Here is a 21554-nt window from a genome sequence, read left to right on the forward strand (position 1 = left end):
GACAGGAGATAGCCTAAATAGGCGACCTCCTGACAACAATATTGAAATTTCTTAAGCGAAGCTTTATGACCATGTTCAGCCAAATGAATAAGCAACAATACAGTGCCTTCTTTACAAGCACTTTCAGAATCTGCAGCTAAAAGCAAGTCATCGACATACTGAAGCAGTGTACAAGTAGATGGCAATTCAAGGGTGTCAAGCTGCTCTTTCAAAACCCTACTATAAATGCTTGGACTTTCAGTATAACCTTGAGGTGCACAAGTAAATGTGAACGAACGTCCCCCCAAGGTGAACGCGAACAAATATCTACTCTCCTTGCGTATAGGAATACTGAAGAAAGCATTCTTCAGATCCACAACACTAAAGTGCGTAGCTGTAGCAGGGATCATCGTTAGTATCGTTGTCACATCAGGCACAATTGGAAATTGTGGGGCGACAACTTTATTAATAGCACGTAGATCAATTATGAAACAAAATGGGATTGCATTGTCGCCTTTCTTGTACACGGGTAAAATCGGGCTGCTACAAAAACTACCTGCAATCTCTTCGATCACTCCACGATGCACAAAATCGGAGACAATGCACTTCAAAGCGCGCTCGCCCTCAACTGATATTTTATATTGCGGAATGCGCGGTAGTTTAACTCCATGTTTCAAAACTATTTTAACAGGTTCAACCTATAGTACCCCAACATCATTGTCGTCAACCGCCCACAAACATTCCGGGACAACGCTAAACTCAGAAGGGAATGGTCGAGTCAAAAACTGAGAACTGGGAAGTTGCTGTGGTGAAACCGTCAGCCGCACTCCGTCAGAGGAACAATGAATTACTGCATTTAGTTTCTTCAACAGATTTAACCCCAGCAAATTCTCTCCACAGTTTGAAGTCAAGAGGAATGGACAGTGGTCCGTAAAGGGACCCAAAGAAACAGGCACCGGCGAAGAAACCGGACAAGCAACTGGTATGCCAGAAAACCCTACAGAAACATTAGTTTGCCCTGACAGTGGAATGTTTGGAACCCGAGAATGATCAATGGAGCACATCTGTGCTCCAGTGTCTATCAAGAACTGATGTTTCCTATTCCCCACTAACAATTCAACGTAGGGACCTTTTTGCTAACGGGAATAGGTGAAGGTTCCAAACCCTGCTTCGGGCAATGCTAACGAAATAAAATGTCGTCGGAAGGAAGCTCTTCAGAGAGGTAGGCAGCAGAAGTGTGATCAAATATGTTTCTCGTGTCCACACTCGAAGTCTGATTATCCCGTGAAAAAGGTTGCTGAGGATCTTGCGAGAACTGACCTCTATCAGGGCCCCCCACTCTGGGGCAACCTCTAGGTCGTCTACCCATACTCCCAAATGTGTTGTTTGACCTCCGTCGAAGGACGGGGCACTGTGCATGCCAATGAACTTCCTGGCGGCAATAAGCACATTGATTAATATTCACAGGACCCAAGGGGACGTTCCCTTTCGGAACATACTGACCTCTGGTCTGTGAATTACCTCCTCTGGGATTTCTAACAATTTGCTGTAAAAATACTTTAGTCTTCAAATCTCCTTTCTTCTTCTCTATTCTCTCTTTTTCATTATTAACACGGTTCTCATAATACTGAGCCATGTGCAAAACTTCAGATTGGGACTTCGCCTGCCAAGCGCTCTCAGAGGACATAATCTGTGACTGGATGTCAGGCAGCAATCCACGTACAAATTTGTCCACAAACAACCTTTTCCCAGACTCTGTGCCCAAGTCCTGTCCACTGAAGTCAGAGAATACCTGTTCGAATCGATTAAAGAATTCGGTGGCACCTTCAGATTTTCCTTGAACACAGGCCGTAAGCTTGTCCCAAATAATTCTTTTCTCGGGAATTATGGTTTTCAATTTTGCGACAATTCTATCAGGCAAAGTGAGTATTACCTGAGGTGGTTTCTCACCAGCTGGGCTTTCCCCATCAAACCTAGTTATGTTAGCCCACGTATCTCCCAACCCTGGCACATCGTCTATTGTTCGAACCTGCTTCCATAAATCTACGGGCAGGAGTACAGGGAATAGCAAGTCAATATCACTTAGGGTGAACACAGAGGACTGTAAAACGGACTCTATCTCTTTGTAGAATCCTGTCGGATTTTTCCTAGTATCGGGAATTGATTGTCTAATAGTGTTCACTTCCTGTCTCGAAAACGGGACGTGAACAAATTGCGATACATAATGTGCAGGGATGTCCACAGCGGGTGCACCTGTCCCAACGTTAGCGGGAATCTCAACCTTTGGGACAAATGTCGGAGGAACCTCTCTCATTGGCAACTGAGATATAGGTAATTCCGATCGCTTACTAAGCAACAGAGCCAGGTCGAGCGCTAAGGCAGCCGAATAAGTGTCGGGCGAAAAAGCCCTCTTACAAATACCCAATAACTCTATAGGACAACTAACCTTCTTCCTTACACATTCATCCTGCAGGTACTGTACCATTACCTGAATCACCTTCCTCTGCATTTCTATTGTATACTGACTATACGTGTCATATACTTCATCTGGCGGTATTGATGAATCCGAGATCCATCCAATCGCATCTTTGGTACAAATTCGTACTTCCTCAGATGCCGATTTACGACACGGAAGGAATCGTCTCTGTACATACATACTGTCGTCTTCACCATCCTCATCCCGTAATCTTTCTAAGTCCCTCCTATACTCAAATAACCTCTCAACATGACCATGTACTTTCTCCTCAGTGTCCCTCGAAAGCGCTTAAGTATTTAGATCCCTCAACCCTTGTGGGAGATCTGTATTATGTAATCTATCCCACATTACACATAAATGAGTCCCCAAACCTTCAATAAAAACATTTTTCTCGGGAAAATTGCCCATATTTGATAATGTGGAGAAAACATCAGCTTGATCCCCTTTCTCCATACAATGCTTAGCGTATGCAAATAATTCCCATTTCTTTTCTATAGAGACAGTATTTCGAGTAACAATCTTTGACCCCGCACCCTGATCAACTTAGTCAGTACAGAACCACTCGCGAGCGGATGTGCGGGCAAATTCAATGGAGGTGCGACTATCGGCGCAAGGGGAAGGGGTGGTAGAGTAGGTGGAGGAACAACAACTAGAGGAATAGGAACAATAGGTTGTATAGGGGGAACAGGACTAACAGCAGGAATGACAGCAGGAATAACAGCAGGACTAACAGCAGGAATGGGTAGAGCACCAGGGAGAGGATCATACGTAGGTGGCGCAGAGGCACCAGGCCTGCGTTTGTTTAACAATTTATCAATAAATTCTTCGGAAACATGAAAATCTTTAGAGGGATAGATTTTCTGGATACCGAGTGAGAAAGCCCTATCCATATTCTTGACTGACTCTGAATGTTTTTCCTTATCATGTAACAATGCCTTATCGGCATTCGTTTTATGACGGCGTGCATGTTTATCCCTACTTTTAAGCTGCTGCAACGCTTCTTTTTTCCAATTCTGCAAAACATCAAATGCTGCAGGTCTGGCCTTCTTCTTCAACAAGACCGATTCTAGGTATTCAATACGGGGGATCTCGAAACTACCATTGATTGGCCACTGAAATTCGGAGGCATGTCTGGTTTGCCTGTGCCAAATATCATTAAATACTATACTTCCAATGCCATGCTTACAGTACATAGTACATGCCGGCGACCCCTCCTGTGGTGCCGGGCGGCTAAATTCCAAAGATTGTCGATCGCTGCGGAGCAGAGCCTTAAAGCAGCTAGACAATTTCCCAGGCATTTCACAAAAAGTTGGTGTTACCTGGTCAATAATTGTGTCTGCAGATACAATACACAAAATTCAAATTGTCAGGGTTAAATTAAGAGTCGGGTCACTACTACACCTGACCAAACCTAAGGATGACTGTACGATTTACCAAAGAACTTACCTAACAAATTTTACCTTGTGTTTGGTGGTTTTGACAAATCTGCCCTCCTCAAAAATGGACCCTCGTCAAGATGCTATGTCAGACCACACGACTATCGTCCAAGGATCGGATCGTGCAGCGCTGCCGAGGTATCACATCTTGGTCGGTCGGGCCCGCAGTATCACACCGTCCGATCCCGGTTCGATAGCCTGCGTCAATCCTTCAATGATCCGGCATCAATCTTGAGGGTCCCTATTCGGGCGCCAACTGTGAAAAAGGGAAATAATATGAGGCCGGGAAGCCCAAAAAGAAACACACCAACAGAGGTTACAAAGAAACATACAAGTGCTTTATTTCAAGCTACAACAGTTACCAAGTCAATTGACAAACGGATAGCTATTTGGCTCTCAGTATAACATAATGAACTTCAACGAGGGCTCAATGTGTTAGTGAGAGACCGCATATTGGAATACCCGGGCCTTTTATACAATTTGTCCAGCCCTTGGCCAACCCTCTTGCAGGTTAACCATTCTGCGAAACATTTAATTCTGGTCTTAGGGTTCCTTGCCAGGTCAATCTTTTAATATATGCATTTCGATTAGTTTCGCTGATATAAGTAGTACATTTACATATAGGTCAACGGTAGGACAAGGTCTCTGTTCGCGACCCCGACAAGTGGCCTGCAGGCATATTAATTATTTAGTTGAATGGAGGTCACAACGGCCAGAATCTTACTCAGCATGTCATTTGGCCTCCATTTTGATGTTCAGGGTGACTTCTACATAACAAGAGAACCTAAAATGGCGGCTCAATCATAGATGGCGGCTTACATTGGTTTTTCTAAGGTCAAGACCTTGCCGTGGAGTTTGTTCGCACATGATGTTTAGAAAACTTGGCGTAGGCCAATACACATACAATTATTAAAATAGGAGGCATAATATTGTTTCTATTCCGACATGGAGGGGCGCCGTCTGTGGGAGGTTTTCTGCACCCTGTATCCCTGAAGCAATGACAAGAATGGGGCCACAAGGTGTTAACCTATTAATTCCCCAAACCACAAGGGCCTTGTACTGGCAACATTGTTTCACAAGCTGAGTTGCCAGCTAGGTCAAGGCTTGATCCAGCAATCAGTTAGATGCAGGTGAGAAATGCTTAAAGAGCAGCACACTTGTGTTCGAGGTCAACTCAGAGCCAACAGTGAAACCCGAGGGTGCCTACAATATCACAGGGCCACGTTTTTCTAACAGGAAAGGAAATGGAATACATATGTATATACATTTTGGTGCTGCAGATCTCGCCGGGGGCAACGAGGATGGGGGATTCTGAGCTTCTACGACCCTCAGTTGAGTATGTGTAATCCTGCAGTGACTAAGACTCACCATGTCAGGTGCCGTATGTACCAACTGTTGTTTCTCCTCAACCTCAATGGCTTTCTCTTCCTGCCAGGGTCTACTGTGTTCTCCCCAGGCCTTCACCAATACGCCCTACAACCCCGGGGGAGTTTGCATTATTGGCAATTACAAATGGAGCAATCCAATTTGACAAGCAGCATTATGTTTGGCTATATATTTTAGCCATAGCGCAATAAATAATTTAATTTACACATTTATATATATTTTTACATAAACCTTTATATGTTCTACCATAGGTAAAACTGAGTTAGCAGTAAAGACACAAGCCACATTCCACGTTGTAGTATCACAACAACCCTGTTAATAGCAGAGCTTTTCTTACTGCAGAGAACTCAAGCCAATGTTGCACGTTGATGCAAAGTATAGTTCCAACACAGTGGGCCTCTTTCCGAGATTGGAGGTAACCACGCCGCTATTTGCGGCATGGCTGCCTCCAAACTCATTCCGATTCCGCCCTGGTGAATGGAGTAATTACCGGTCCATTCCAAGGTTGGAGTCCTATCTTTCTGCAGTTTTGTTCTCTGACTGAGATCCCCTACCCCAAAACAAAGAATCTAAAATAATGGGCAACACAAATTATAACCTGCTCTTAAGCAGCCCGCAACCAATGCTCTGCTATTGTAACCAATAGAAACATCTAACCATGGCCCAATTAAAAAAGACCACACCTATAATTTAGAAGTTCATCCCTACGCTAGCACATTTTAGAGAGTTCCTTAAGAAAGGCTCACAAAACCTTTCTCATAGTCTAGCTGCTTCTCAGGCCTCTCTGCTCTCAGGAGGCTCTTCTGCCCTTTCTCATATTATTGTAGATGCTTGGATGTGGTGGGATGAAAATGAGCCTATCCCAGCCCCTGAGGCGCCTCCAAATTAGGCAAACCCCATATGAGGCCCTGTAACCTACAAGGGGGACAGCACACCTTACTAAGTACCACAGAAGGAGCCTGCAGTGCATAGGGGTAGGTACTATGCACTATAAATGCCCACACTCTGCAACTCCATTTTGTGTTAGGCCCAAATGGGACAGGCCACAGGCTCATGCTGCTCACGTTCCCAAGTCACTGAGCCTAATTTCTGCACAACATGCTGCCTCCGCCTGAGCCCTATTCCCACGGAAGTCCATTTCCCTCTCGTACCTTCAGCGTTGCGAATATTTAGTATCATCTCCAGGAATGCGACCGAACAGAGCGTGAGGCAGCTCCTGCTCCGCACTGTGTCTATTCATCTTCACTAACCTACCATCAAGCCTTTAACCCCCTCCACCAGCCAGACCGGTGCCGGCCATATCCCACCATCCCGACCCCCAGGTCCTGATCCCCATAAAGAGCCCACTACAGATCTAAAGCTCACACAACTGTATTTGTAGTTAGCAGCAACACAAGTCTCCTGTAACATGAGGTACCAGGAAGGGTAAATCAAAAATCAATCCCCACGGGGGAGACTGTAAGTGATTTCAATCCGGCACTTCACCTAAGTCAATGCCTAGCGTGTTATGCACAACTGAAATCCTTATTTATTTATTTGTGTCTAAAAGTTATTTCATTCTGAACGATGTACTGCTTATATCACGCCCCTCTCTTTGAACCCTCCCTCCCCCCGGTCACACTGAACCAGGAACCAGGCTGGTTTGCAAAGTTAAAATATGTATTTATGTATTTCACAATATAATCACACTATTTTAATGGGTATACAATAATCACCAATGGGGGGATGTCACACTAAGCAATCTCTTTAATCACAAGGAGTAATAATGAGCCAAAACAATGCAGCACAGCAATAATACTTTCGTGAGTGTGTGTTCAAATCAAATAGCAATGTGGTTACTCTTTCCTCCTGCACACCCCTCAACCCCCCGATATGCAATATAGAGAGATAGGAGGAGAGAGAACAGGTTTCAGGAATGCAGAATTCAAGCAAATGTCAATCCCAATTCCCCCCCCCAGCAAACTCAAGAGAGAAACAGGAATGATTGCAAACTGTCAAAATGGTTTTAAAGTTGGCTTTGAATGGGATAGGTAAAACACTAAGGCCCTCATTACGAGTTCGGCGGTAACCGTGCCGCTATTGGCGGCATGGCTGCCGTCGAAATCGCGTCGGGGTCCAGGTCCTCGGAATGAGGACTTACCGGGCCATTCCGATTTCGGAAGGCCCGGTAATTCCTCCCTACAAGGACCCGCGGACACGGTCCTTCGGGAGACGGAGCAAACAACGGGCCATTACGAGATGGCCCGTTGTTTGCTCCCTCTTCCCCTCGCGGGACCCGGTAAACACGCCCGGTTTTCCCAGGCGTGCTTACCGTGTCCCGCGAGGGGAACTCGTAATGCAGCGGTACGGAGTGAACGGCACAGGCACCTTTTACGGCGCCGTTCACTCTGTACCGCCAGGGTCATTATGAGGCCCTAAACCTGGTTTAAATCACTGAAATGGTTTCAATTCTAATGGGAGCCGCTTAGTATGGTTTCAGACAAACACTAGCAATAATTTGACAGCAAGAAGCAATGTGAAAACTTAATTTTGAGGTCGGGGGCAATGAAAAGCTATTTTACACGTTATAGATTTTGCCAAAACAAAAATTTGCGGCAAACTTTTCTGTGTGCGGTAATCGAGCTCGTGAGAGAACTAGAAGGATCGGAGATGCAGTTTCTAGCATGCAAATTGAAGAAGTTATGGGCGTTTTTTTGTGGAGGTTGTTTTTTATCAAATAGGTGCAACAATGAGAAACAGCGCTTTTTAAAAGACAAACAGGGTTTTTTTACACTAGGTTCAGACTATCAAGAAGCAATTGCTACACAATAGCACAACCACTTGATCAAGGCAACTGCCAGCCGTGACGCTTGCCTTTTTCAGATGCAATATATCAGCGCAAAGATAATTTTACCAATATTAGTACAGAAGGAATATAGGATAAGATGGAAATTTCAGGCAATTCAAAATGATTTCTAACAATGCAGGTTTCTAAAGATAAGATAGGATGGATTTAGATAGGGATTACTATGGACAGTATCTATGGATACTCACTATATAGCTTTGAACAGAACCGTCAGGTATTCAGGTCAGGGATTCTAGGATTCTGCTGGGCCCACCGGACTGGACAGGGCCTGCAATCAGCAAGGCGCTCTGGTCACCGCACTGTAGGGCTGGACTGGATCTACAATGGCTCTCTGGTCACAGGACTGCACAGCACAAGATTGGGTTTAATCTTCCCTTCTGGTTCTGAAGATAATTATTTAGCAGGCAAGCAGTACAGCACAGCCTGGCTGCTTCTTTTGTTTCCCCTTTACGTTTGTGGGATGTGTTCTGGAAGTTAAGGCCCAGCTGAAAGTGGTTCAGCTATGCAATGTGCCTTCCTGCTTGTAAAGTTTCTGGAGTCTGGAGTCTGGAATATGGATAGTTCTCCTTCAGGGGGCTTCACCTAGATCGGGATGGTGGGTGGATCTGTGTCCTTTTTTAGTCCTCAGCTTTCTCTATTTATGCATTTCATAAAGGGGTGTGTATGCTGGATTATCCTAAGCTCACCCCCTAGGTAGTCTATTGGCTAGAGTCTGCTCTCTCCCTTGATTGGAGGATAAAACAGGGTGTCACCATAATGATGTGGTTTTATGAATCATGGAATCCTCCCCTTGGCTTTTGAACATGAAATCTACTTTTAGTATAATACATATTTACAATTTTACAAACTTTATAACAATAACATATCTAGATCACATATTTTGTGGAGCAGAAGCTCTTCCAAGCCCCGTCGCGGTAGGATCTTGGGTCTGGATTTGACAGAATTTCGCACTTTTTGTCCGGGACACAATGGGCTTCATTATGAGGTTGGAGGTGAGTAACGGTCCTTACCGGCATGGAGCAATTACCGTGGCGGCCATCTTTAAAAACACAATCTGTTGTCATCCTCAGCATCCAGGACCTGCAACAGCACTACAGCAGCCCCAACTTCAGCCAACACCATATCAGAATGCCCAAGGCCCTGAAGAAAGGCCCTGTGTGCCAGCGCAAGGTCCGTTTCTCAGTGGAGGAGCTAAATATGCTCGCAGACATACTAGCTGCAAATGCAGAGGTCGTGTTCGTGCAAGACATGCGGCGTGCCGCCCAGATAAGAAAGAAGGAGATCTGGGAGGAGGTGGCACGCAAAGTCAGTGTGGTAGGTACCACCCCCCCGCACTATAAAGGATGTGTGCAAGCACTGGGATGATCTGCACCTCTGTGTCTGGAGCATACTCGTAGCGAATCGGAGCCAGGGCATGGGAACAGGTGGCGGAGGAGGCTCCCCGATCAAGATGACACACTGGGGGGAGACATATGCCAGCACAATAGGCATAAAGACAATTGATGGAGTCGGGGAAATGGAACGTGCCATCATCGGCTGATGGAGGTGAGTGTCCACACAAAACACTGTAATGCAAAGCTTGACGATGTTCCCCAAATGTGACACTGAAATGAGCCAATGCATGTCGAATCACACACATGTAAACAACCCTGCCCATAGGCTGTCCACATCCACATCACATACCCATGCATGCAGCCCCTCATACATGTGTCACAGACGTATGCTTGTATGACCCACCTATATGGCAAGCAACCTCTATGTCACAACTCAAAGTCCAAATGCATAGAACTGCAGCAATACCAACATATGCATGATGCACGTAGAACCATCACCAATGCTGTCCCTCTCTTGGTCCCCCACAGGCTCACTCACAATCTGACAGTGAGGACCAGGACTCTGTGGCACAGGCCACAACCCCAATGAAGAAGGCCAGGGGCATGGAAGGAGGCAACAGGCCTAGTACATCAAGGGGCACTGGCAAACCTGGACTGCTGCAGAAGGCGAAAGCCACTCAGAATGACACATCAACAAGGCATGAAAGGGCTACTGACAATGCAATAGCACCCACACCTGCCGCTCCCACCACACCGGAGCCAGTGGCAGAAGGCTCACTGTCCGCTGCCAACAGTTCTGTTGGAGAAGCAGCTGCTACGGCACCCCTGTAGGATGTAGAGGGACCATGCCAAACACCCGTAGGACAGGGCACACCCAGCCCGCAACCGTCACCCCATCTCAGCCCACGCCCCACATCCAATATCAGCACCCATGAGCTGTCTAGTGGAGAGTCATTGGCAGGGAGATGGAGCTCCAGGGAGAGCTCACCTGATGGCGGACCCATGCCGGAAGCTGCACCAACATCAACCAAAGGCAGGGACAGAGACCAGGGAATCAGCCTCATCCAACAGCACCAGGAGGAGCGCTGGTTGGCCAGCATGTGAGCGAGGGTGCCCTGGCAATGGAAGAGTCGCGTGAATACGCTATGGGCATAAAACTTGCAATAGAAGCCAGTACATGCAACCACCCAATGCTGGTAGAGGACATGGGAAGTAGGGGCAGCCTGTTATTGGTGACTCGTGCAGACTAATGCTGCACTTAAGTGCATGCCATGTGCGGGGGAGTTGTTGCGAGAGGGGAGAGAGGGTGTTTGGGGTGGAGGGTTCATGCACTTCCTATTCTCTTTATAGTGAATACATCCGTTGTGTCAAGAACAATCACATGACTGGACATTGGTTATTGTGAATGTGTGCTTTATTGGTGAAGAGTGCAGTGTCCATGTCCCCCCAACACCCAGAGCCCTGGGTCCCACATCCATTGCACCCTCCGCATCCATGTGTTTTAGAAACATTGGTCTATCAGATTCTGGCACACAGCACGTCCCTCCTGTGCATAGCCACCTATCTGACGTGCAACCCCATCTTCTTCCTCCTCCTCAGCCTCACTAGGCGGTTGCAGTTCAATGTCAGGGGGCAGAGGCACGTTCCGTCTGATGCACATGTTGTGCAGCATGACACATGCCATGATGATCTTGGCCACCTTCTCATGCCCATACAGGAATGCCCCACCCGACCTGCTGAGGCATCGAAACCGTGCCTTCAATAGGCCAAAGGACTGCTCAATCACCACTCCGGTACAGGTATGTGCACGATTGTAGTCCTCTTCATGCCTGTTCTGCAGGTTCCAGACAGGGGTAAGGAGCCACCTCTTCAAGGGATAGCCAGCATCCCCTGCATGGGTGCAAAAATGGTTATGTGTAAGTGATCTCATCGAATGTAACCTGCACTTATCACACACAAGCCTGCATTGATTTCTTGCTCACATCCACAGATCCCTGCAAGAATGGAGATATTCAAAGTAACTGCAATGTGTGAGTTCACATTATCCACAGGTGTGCGTCACATCATCTAGTTGATGCAGGAGTGTCCTATTCCTTTCTAGGGTTCATGCACTGTGGTTGCCTACGGCAGTTGTTGACATGATCTAGGTGATGTGTAGTCAATCGTATGCTTTGATCCTGTCACCGTTGGGAACAGACTCTTGATGATCTGCCATTTCACGCTTGATGTCCTCATGCTGGCATGCTGCACTTCTGTGGTGGTGTGCCAGTGACATTCTGTGTATTGGCTTCATGTGATTCTTTGTACGCACTCATGGACGCATGTCCGTTGTGATGCTATTCAGCGGTCATTTACATTGGGCATACTGTCAGCATTGCGTTGCAGAGGGTACGGTCTGATTATGTGCAGTGTACATGTGGATGCATATGGTATGGGTGCTGTACTGCCTTGTTGTTATTGTTGTGCAGCTTGCGTCTTGCATATTGGTTTCAGGTGTCAGGTATAGTCTGGGCTGGCTTGGGTCCCAGTGTATTACAGTATGGGCATTGTTCAGTTTCTCGACAACTACCACCCAGGTGAAGTATGCATCTACCCCCCCCCCAATCTCACCCAGGTGAAGTATGCATCTCCCCCGCAATCTCATCCAGGTGAAGTATGCATCTCTTCCCCCCAATCTCACCCTAGTGAAGTATGCATCTCCCACCATCACACTGCCATGTGCTAGCACTGCAACTCACCAAGTAGCCAGGAACGTTGTCCGGCATGTCGCTCCATGTAGCGTGGTATTGTGGAGTTCCACATGACCATTGAATCATGGGTTGATCCGGGGATATCGGGCACAACAATGTGTAATGATCTTGTTTGAGTCTCATACCATTTGCACGTTGATGTAGTGGTATAGTTTACGGTTGCGGTACACTACCTCCATGGCATGTGGGACCACCAATTCCACATGGGTGCAGTCGAGGGCACCGATATAATTTGGGATGCCTGCCAGTGAATGCCAGTGAATGGAAGCCAATTTTGGTGTTGGAGCTCTCCTGGGCGGTCCCTGGTATGGATATGTGGTTGCTTGTGTGCTTGAGGAGGGCATTGAGCACTTGGTTCAGCGTGCGTGAGAATAATGGTTGTGATATGCCATGCATCTGCCCTACCGTGTGCTGGTAGGTGGCGGTGGCCAGGAAGTGGAGCACAGACACCACCTTCAGTAGAGGGGGGATGGCGGTACGGATGTCTATGAGGCTGGCAATGTTGTTGTGTATCATGTCCACAATGGTGGTGATGGTGTCCCGGTCCAGACATACAGGATGTGGATCTGCTCAGGGGTTAGGTTGAATGGGCTGGCTCTGATGAGAGGGATTGGGGGCTACCTGCGTGGTACAAATGCCTACACTAGCGGGGAATGCTGTGCCTGTCTCACCCTCCTTCTCCTCCTGTGTCTCCTCTGTGCTGCATGTTGTTGTTGTTGTTGCTGTTGTAGCAATGCAAGCATGTCCTCCAGCCCCAGTATAGCTATAGTATTGGAATCATGTTGGTGTGGGAAGGAGTGTGGTGTGCACCTTTTGTGCTGGCCCAGTCTACATTGACTCCACCTGTGCTGATTGTGTGCACCTGTGGCAGTTGAGAACACTGCACATGGCAGTTTATGGGTGGTTCGCGATGCCGGTATTGCCGCCATGCCAGTATCCACTTTTAGCACCTTCTTCATGCCGGTATTTTCATGTCCCCCTGACTTGTGATGTCCTCCTGTTTACACCATGCCGGTATTGCCGGCTTTAAGGGTCGCGTACCCGCGACCATGCCACTATTAGAGGCACCGTTATTTACGGTGCTGCTAATAGCGGGTTGTCAGGTCAGAATAGCCCGGAGCGTAAAGCGATGCCGGTAATCCTTTACCGGCATCGTTTTTCCCTTACCTCCAACCTCGTAATGAGGCCCAATACCTAGTTTGTCCAAAGATTTCTACACATGTGCGCATTGTATATGGGCATAAGCGGGTGAAGTTTCATGCTTCTGACATAAATACATTTGCTATAAAACCACAATTTCTACAGTTACGTCCCAGAACATAGCACAGAGTTCTGGCTCCTCTTAAAATGTGTAGCAAATATTTAGGTTCAGAAGTCCGGGGTTTACATATTTTTTTACAATTGTCCACAGTCAATTATAAGTCTTATTAGAAATATGCTTTTTCTCCATTGTGAATCAACAAAAGTTGTCTGTCCCTGCCTCCTTCTCCTTCTTGCAGCGACATCAGCAATCTCCGCCCCCTTCCTTCTGCCAGAGGCCCTTTACAATCCTTCCTGATTAGCAACTCCATGCCTGGGAGGAAGCCCATTGTGCTCTTCCCAGAGCAGCCCAAGGCCCCCTCCCCTCTTAATCAACACATGAATGTGAGTTCCTGGTCTAGAGAGCAGAAGGGAGGTGCCTTGCCCTGTGGGGAAGTTGTTTGTGGTTTTGTTTGAAATCAGCCTTAAATGTCATTTATGTTACATTTTTCTTTGTTTAAAATAAACTTGCAATTTTAAAACACACATCTAGAACACTGATTCCAGCTTTTAAACCATGGAAATTAAATAGTTACAACCTAGGTTCCTCTTAATAACAGGTCACTTAGTTTCCAGACATTTGATTTCACTTGCACAAGTTTAAACTTCTGATGCAACTACTGATAGCTGTCATACAGGCGGCCGCTGGTACTGCGCCCATATTTTGACAGATTTCACAGGCAGGCACCTTTTTGCTGTGGATATTTTGATGACATATTCCGCTTTTCATGACATTGTATGTTCATAATGATTTCTTAAATGAAGTGATGGGTAACATCCAGCAAGGATATTGGATGTTTTATGGTGTTTTGGACCAGCATTCTGTATTTTCAGCAACCAAGAAAAAATTTCAAAACAAGATTCCGGATTTCTTTCAGCAAGCACTGCTTTTCATGCAGTTTCCATTTTTACTGGTTGGGCAGCCCCATGTCATGTTTCAGCAGTGAGGTCTCCGTTCCACCACTGACAACAGGCAAGGTAGATTTGGCAGCAATCTTGTGGTGCTTTGTCGAGCGCAATTTCCATAGGTTTTGGCGCGCCCAGGGGTTTTGCGGCCATTTTGATAATTCTTCCACCACCAGGACACAGGGATGTCGCAGGGCAGAGCAGAAGTGGGTCAATGCATCCCACAAGCCCCCCCTCACGACTTGAATTTGACTGCCCGTCAAGGGGAAGTCGGGAGATTGGGCTGTCATTCTTTCTGTTTGGTCCAAGTGGAAAAATGTGTCTACTTCTCCCATCAGTGCTGGATCGACAGGTTCTCCTCGCTGGTTCCGGATGAGAGCATGGAGCAATATCCTGGGCCCCTTGGGTCTTTCCTCCTGATCCCCGAGTGGTCCTCCTTGGGCTTAGGATCCATGGTTTCGGTCCTAGGATGACAAAACAGAGCATATTTGTAGACATTTCCCCACCACTATTAAAGTAGTGGGGCAGAAACATACATTTGATAGATCTCTCAAGAGGAAGCCATTTACGACCCCCCCTAATTTAACATTTGCCTGAGCCAAGGAAGGCTCATTGTTCAGTTTCCTGCAGTCCCCAGCTGCTCCTCCCCTAATCCAATCAGAGAGGTGTCATCTCCCTTTGGTGAGGGCAGGAGAATGCAGGCCAGGCCTGGGAACATTTGTTGAGCAAGTTTCAACTCACGTCGGAGGTAGTTGTCAGGCAGAATTCAATCTCTTTAAGCCAGGCTTCAGCTAAATGTCACTTTTGTTCCCAGTTTTTCTTCATCTAAATCAAACTTACAATTTTTACACAGGCAGCTAAAACGCTGATTCTAAATTCAAAACTATGACATTTAACAGTTGCAAACTATGTCAACAGTAGGTCACTCATTTATTTTAAACATTTAGATTTTAGTGTCTTTCAGTCCAATTTAACTTAGGCTGCTGACATCCACAGCTCAGCCAGTTTTGTTATAAACATTGTTTTGGGCTCTTCATCTTTCCAGATTTTGTATGCACACAAGACTACAGTCTGCCAAATGTCTGCTGGTGTTCATTGAGATTTTTGAATATCTTGCAATGTTTAAAATAGGCATTTTTAGCTTGCATTTCAGAGAAACAAAGGTGATTTCAAAGCGCTTTTTGAGCTAGTAGGCACTGCTGTTTTTCCTTTGGCACACATTCCACTCATGGCACTCCTGGCCCATCACGCTCGCACTGGTGGGTGGTAGGCCAGACGACCATCTTGGTGTGTGCAAAAACTGTGCGGTTTTCCTGGATCCTGGCGAAAATGTGGGCGTTTCCGCCATCTTGGATTTCCTAAGGCCACAGCACCAAATGTTGCAGCATAATAGTCCAAACGTGAGTCAGGACACCCAACAATGGCAACACTTCAGCTGGTTGATGCGGAACCACTCATCTTCCCCTTCTGCCAAACTGCCTTTGGGGATACGGATTTTGTAGGCGACTGGTGAGATTCTGTCTACAATTTCAAAAGATCCCTGCCAGCTAGGAAGAAATTTGCACTGTTTGGCCTGGTTCCTTTGGAAATTGTATAAGTAGACCCGGTCTCCTACTTGACATTCTTTTTTAGTTGTCTTAAGGTCATAGTGGGTCTTCATACTGTCTGCATATCTTTCTAGATTCCACTGAGCATAGGCAAAAGCATGTTGAAGGTGTTTACTCAGATTTTCAACATACTCATGAGTTGGGGTGGCATTTATGAAAGTCTGCTCTTAGGTTCTTTAGAGCAGATGCTGGGGAAGCACCATCCTTCGTCCAGTCATCAGCTCAAACAGTGACATTTCTGTTGCAGAAGAAGGGGTAGATCTGATGGCCATCAGGAAAAGAGGTAATTGAATGTCCCAACTTGGCCCCGAATCTGCCACAAACTTTTTTAATATGCTCACAATTGTCTTGTTGTATCTCTCAACTCCACCACTAGAAGCTGCTGGTAGGCAATGTGTAGCTTCCTTTTGACCCCAAATATCTCCCACATCTTTGTCATCACTTCGCTAGTGAAGTGGCTAACTCGGTCTGACCCAATCCTTACGGGTAGTCCAAAACGCGAGAAGATGTGGTTGATCATCAGAGCAGCTGCTGTTTCTGCCTTGCAATTTGGGTCCGGGAGACATTCCACCCATTTAGTGAACAATCATGTCACAGTCAACATGTACTTGTTCCCCCAGAGGAGCGAATCATGGGCCCGATAAAATCGACTTTTAAATCTGACCAAGGCAGTGTCATCCCTCTCTTTTGAGAGGCGCACAGTGTGTGAGGGATGTTGGCTGAAATTGTGCACACACAAGACACCCCTTCAAGTATTGGTCGAGGTCCTGCCCAATGTGTGGCCAGTATGCAACCTCTCTTAAGATTTCTAATGTCGTATGAAACCCCCGATGACCGGCTGTGGCCGCATCATGGGCGTGACTTAGCATCAGGCTACAGAATGCGGTAGGGACCACCCACTGATCATGGCCAGCTAGGGATCTCCTCATCAACAAAAATCTTGGATTCAGAATATTTTTGGATGTTTCATCAACAATCTGATGTCCTCTTTCCCTATGTAATCGGTATCCGTTAGGGGAAAGGTCTCAGGGTCATCAATGTGTTGATAAAATGTACCAATTATTGGATCCACTTTTTGTGCCGTAATCAAATCAGCATCTGGGGTCTCCTTACTCCATTGTGCAGTTGAGAGTTCATTGTGAGCATTTGTCTGGGACCTAGTGATAGCAGTGACCTGGATTTCCCCCAACAGGGACTCGATCTCAAGTAGATCCCCTTGGATGGATCCGGTTTTCGCCAGCTGATCAGCTAGGTCATTTCCAGTTTTGTCTGGTCCCTCTACTTTAGAATGGCACTTGATCTTTTTCCAGTAGATGGTCATCCCATTCGAGGTGACCAGATCATCAATATTTTGGATTAATTTCCCATGTTTCAATGGTTTGTTATTAGCACATAGCATGCCTCTACTTTTCCAGTTAACCAGGTGCTCCACGAACCTGTTCCGTACATAATCCGAATCTGTGATTATGACCAGTTCGTGGAGTTGGCGTTGGACAGCAGTGAGGATGGCTTGATGCACAGCCATCAACTTGTCGGAATAAAAAGTATATCGTGCCTCCTATTGTAAGAAATATATTGATATTGGCCTACGCCAAGCTGCTCGAAAGTCATTTGCGAGATCTGTGTTACAAGGTCCTGACCTTTAATCTATGTAGGCCGCCATTTTAGGTCAAACTGCCATTTTAAGATTTATGGGGAAAAGTCACCCTGGGAGCTAAAATGGTGGACGATGTCATTGCAAAATACAACATGGCCGTCTTGACCTCTGTACATCGCTAATGTGTAATCTGCCTGCAGGCTACTTGTTGAGGTCATGAACTGAGACCTCGTCCTACGTTGACCTATATGTAAAAGGATTACTCGCAAAATGAAACCAATCCACGAGAATGTATTATGATAATGTATTTACACATTGGACAAAGAACATCTGTTTTACTATATTTTATAAATGTTTAAGAAGACCTGCAATACGAAACACACAGTTAATGCATACGCTTATTGTTACATGTAATAAAGAACAAACTAGTTAGAAGTGGTTATTTTAGACACGGCAACGAACCCTAGAATAGGTAACACATAAAGTAGAATATTAACCCGAAGAGGGGTTGGCCATACCGCTCACAAAATGTATAAAAAGCGAATGCATTCTAATATACAGTCTCTCACTGAACACACTGAACCACGCTGGAGTTTGTTGTGTTGTACTGAGGGCCGATAGCTATCTGACTTTGCACTGTTTTTGAAATTGTATTTGATAGAGAATTAAAGTACTTTGTATGTTCCTTTGAAACCTGCGTTTGGTGTATTTCCTTTTGGGGTACTCAGCCTCGATATTCTAATTTTCACAGTTGGCACCCGAACAGGGACCCTCAAGATTGATGCCGGATTGTTGAAGGTTGACACTTGCTATCGGACCGGGATCGGACGGTGTACAAAAGTAAGGGGCCCCTGGATGAGACGCGACACCTCAGCAGCACTGCACAATCCGATCCCTGGACGACTAGCCTGTGGTCTGAGACGGCATCTTGACGAGGGTCCACTTATCGAGGCGGGCAGATTTGACGGAATCACCATACGCAAGGTAAGATTAGTTAGGTAAGATTCTTAGAAGTACCGATCGGATCGGTCCTCCTTAGGTTTGGCCAGGTGAATCGTGACCCGATTCTTAATTTAACGCTGGTAATTTGAATTTCGGCGCATTGTATCTGCAGACACAATTATTGACCAGGTAACACCAAGAATTTGAGATATGCCTGGGAAATTGTCTAACTGCTTTAGGGCATTATTCCGCAGTGATAGACAATCTTTGCAATTTAGCCGTCCGGCACCACAGGAGGGGTCACCGGCATGTACTATGTACTGTAAGCATGGCATTGGAAGTATAGTATTTAATGATATTTGGCACAGACAAACCAGACATACCTCTGAACTTCAGTGGCCAATCAATGGTAGTTTTGAGATCCCTCACATTGAATATTTGGAGTCAGTATTGTTAAAGAAAAAGGCTAGACCTGCAGCATTTGATGTTTTACAGAATTGGAAAAAAGAGGCGTTACAACAGCTTAAGAGTAGAGAAAAACATGCGTGCCGCCATAAGACGGTTGCCGAAAAAGCATTATTATATGAGCAGCATAAACAGGCTGAATCGGCTAAAAATATGGAAAGGACTTTTTCACTTGGTATTCAGAAAATCTATCCTTCCAAAGATCTCCATGATTCTGACGAGTTTTTTGAGAAAATATTAAATGAACGAAGGCCTGGTGCCTCTGCGCCACCTCCGTATGCTCCTCTTCCTGCTGTGGTACCTTTTCCTGCTGTTATTCCTATTCTTCCTGCTCAACCTGTTGTTCCTATTCCTTTGACTGTTGTTCCTCCGCCTGCTCCTCTGCCTCATCATGTCGCACCTGTTATAGCTTCTCCATCGAATTTGCCTATTCCCTCTCTTCCAAGTGGTCTTGGGCTGCTTGTAATCGATTATGGTGGAGGCTCGAAGGTCGTCACTCGCAGTATTGTACCACCGGAGTAGAAACGTGAGTTAATTGCATGGGATAAACATTGTATGAAGAAGGATGATCAGGCTAGTTTTTTTTCCACACTTTCGAATACGGATAATTTCCCTGAGAAAAATGTTTTTATTGAAGGTTTGGGGATTCAGTTATGTATAATGTGGGGAACATTAAATAATACGGATGCTCCCCAAGGGGTAAGGGATCTAAATAGTTTAGCACTTTCCAGAGATACTGTGGAGAAGGTAAATGAGCATGTCGAAAGGTTATTTGAATATAGAAAGGAGTTAGAAAGGATACGGAATGAGGATGATGAAGAGGAAAGTATGTATGTACAGAAACAGTACCTTCCGTGTCGTAAACCGATATTGGAGGAAATGCGAATTTGTAAGAAAGATGCGATTAGATGGATTTCAGACATATCGATAACTCCAGTTGAGGTATATGACACATATAGTCAATATATGTTGGAAAAGTGATACAGGTAATGATATAGTACCTGCAAGATGAATGTGTAAAGAGGAAGATTAGTTGTCCCACAGACTTATTGAGTATTTATAAGAGAGCTTTTTCATCTGACACTTCTTCGACTGCTTTAGCGCTCGATTTAGCTCTGTTGCTTAGTAAGCGTTCGGAGTTGCCTACATCTCAGTTGCCTATTAGAGAGGTACCTCCGTCATTTGTCCCGAAGGTTGAGGTTGCGGCCGATGCTGCACGAGGAATAGCCGCTGTGGACATTCCCGCACATTATGTATCACAGTTTGTTCACGTCCCCTTTTCACGACAGGAAGTGAACACCATAACACAGTCTATTCCTGATATTAGGAACAATCCGACAGGGTTCTATAAAGAGATGGAATCCGTTTTGCAATCCTCAGTGTTCACCTTGGTTGACATTGATTTGTTGTCTCCAGTACTCCTGCCCGTAGATTTATGGAAACTGGGAGATACATCGGCAAATTTAACTAGATTCAATGGGGAAAGGCCAGCTGGTGAAAGACCAAAGCAGGTGATATTAAGCTTGCCTGATAGAATCATTACAGAATTAAAAACCATAATTCCCGAAAAAAGAATTATATGGGACAAGCTTACGGCCTGTGTCCAAGGAAAGTCTGAGAGTGCTACCAAGTTCTTTAACCGGTTCGAACAGGTATTTTTGGATTTCAGTGGACAAGACTTAGGCACAGAGTCTGGGAAAAGGTTATGTGTGGATACATTTGTACGTGGATTGCTGCCTGACATCCAGTCACAGATTATGTCCTCTGAGAGCGCTTGGCAGGAAAAATCGCAATCAGAAGTACTGCATATGGCTCAGTATTATGAAAATCGTGTCAACAATGAAAAAGATAAGATTGAAAAACAGAAAGGTGATTTAAAGACAAAGGTGTTATTGCAGCAAATTGTTAGAGGCCCCAGAGGGGGTAACTCTCAGGTTAGAGGGCAGTATGTCCCACAGGGGAGTATGCCCTTGGGTCCTGTGAACATTAATCAATGTGCTTATTGTCGACGAGGCGAGCACAATGTCCCGTCCTTCAACAGAGGTTGAATAATAACATGGGTAGGTGATCTAGAGGTCCCCCGGTCATAGGGGGCCCTGGTAGAGGTCAGTTCACACAGGACCCTCAGCGACCTTTTTCGCAGGACAATCAGACTCCGAGTGTGGATACTAGGAACATATTCGATCATCCTACCACTGCATATTTGTCTGAAGAACTTCCTTTTGACAATATTCTGTTTCACTAGGATTGCCCAAAGAAGGGTTTGGAACCTACACCTATTCCCATCAATCAGAAAGGTCCCTACGTTGAAATGATAGTGGGAAATAGGAAACATCAGTTTTTGATAGACACTGGAGCGCAGAAGTGTTCCATTGATCGTTCACGGGTTCCAAATGTTCCACTGTCAGGGCAAACCAATGTTTCTGTAGGGTTTTCCGGTACTCCTGTTATTTGTCCGGTCTCTATGCAGTACCTATTTCTTTGGGTCCTTTTACGGACCAGTGTCCTTTCCTAATGACCTCAGATTGCGGG

The sequence above is a fragment of the Ambystoma mexicanum genome, chromosome 6p (genome assembly GCF_040938575.1).
Source record: "Ambystoma mexicanum isolate Mex_15411 chromosome 6p, UKY_AmexF1_1, whole genome shotgun sequence".
Lineage (NCBI taxonomy): Eukaryota > Metazoa > Chordata > Amphibia > Caudata > Ambystomatidae > Ambystoma > Ambystoma mexicanum.